We start from the raw sequence: 1,422 nt of genomic DNA, 5'->3' as shown, positions 1-1,422 counted from the left end.
TGATTCAGTGACTGGGGTAATCGGGATGGGTGTGTCAGAGGCAATGCAATTGGCACAGGATAGAGCAGGGTTTAGGGCTGTTGTACATAAGGTCGCTATGAGTCGCAACGACTCGGCAGCACATAACAACAACAACAGAGGTTAATAATGGAGGAAATATTGGTTAGTGGGGAGAGCTTAATTTTAGAGAGTGTTTTACCTAATGTATATAATAAGTCTGTTTTGGACTATAGATTCTTGGATCCTTTCTCAAAGATAGCTCAAATGTATTAACCTCCTGTCCTCTGTTAACATCTTCTGATATATAGGAATGGCCACTTAATTGCCTTCAAATCAGTTCCAACTGATGGCTAATCCCATTTGTTAAGAGTAGAAAATATGTTAAGATCTTTGTTAAGATTTGTCAAGAGTAGAACTGCACTTCCTAACATTTTAGTGCCTGACTTTTCAGACATAAATCACCAGACTTTTCTTCCCAGGTACCTCTAGGCTGGCTTAAGCCACCCAACCTTCTGGTTAGCTGCTGAGAGCATTAACTGCACTACCCAGAGACTCAGACAAGAGTACACAACAAAGTTAAAAGTTGGCGAATTTTTAGCGTGGACTGACTTTGGACCAGTTCCTCAGTTTTTCTTCTAAAAGCCTCAGGTCAAGACCTCTAGTTTATGTTTATCTGTAGTTAACCATGAGTTGTCCTGTGTATATTTAATCTGTTTAATTTATAAACATCAACCTGACATTATTTCTTAATATTTTTTCTCAGCCTTGGAATGTCATTAATTACTGATCAATTGTAGGGAGTATCATCTTGTAGATAGACCTTCCCAGATTTTAAAACAATATTGTCCTCAAGTGTTCTGTTTTCTCCAGCACGATAAAATTCAAAATAATGAGGGGAAAAAGTTAACTTTCATTATCATGATTGCCTGTTAGTGGCAGGTGAATTCCTTGTTCATTCATCATCTCTAGTTTTTGAGCTAAGAAAGGCTAAATGTACTCTTTCTCTCCTCTTTGGCAGCTTCACTTGTCCATGAAGCTCAGTTTCTTCCTACTGTTTATCTTTAAGTCATTTAAACTAAAAAAGAAAAAAAAAGACTTTTTTTAATGTCAGGACAATAGTATGCTTTTAAATGGCATCTATAGGTTTGAGTAGGAAGATAGAGGAAAAAATGATTACTGGACTCATCCTAAAATAACTTCCAGGTGTTGAGTGTAGATGCTTTACCAGCTGACCTCTAAACTAAGTGCAGTTATTTCTGGGAAAAAATCAAAATTGGGAAGGGCGTACGCCAGGGATGCATCCTATCTCCATACCTCTTCAGCCTATATGCAGAACAGATTATCCGGGAGGCTGGGCTCTATGAGGAGAAATGTGGGGTCAGGATTGGTGGACGATTTATCAACAATTTGCATTATGCGGAT

This window comes from Elephantulus edwardii, unplaced genomic scaffold (genome assembly GCF_000299155.1).
Source record: "Elephantulus edwardii isolate Elephantulus edwardi_28Jun2011 unplaced genomic scaffold, EleEdw1.0 scaffold00015, whole genome shotgun sequence".
NCBI lineage: Eukaryota > Metazoa > Chordata > Mammalia > Macroscelidea > Macroscelididae > Elephantulus > Elephantulus edwardii.
The sequence above is the reverse complement of the archived record's forward strand: the minus strand, read 5'-3'. Positions refer to the sequence as shown.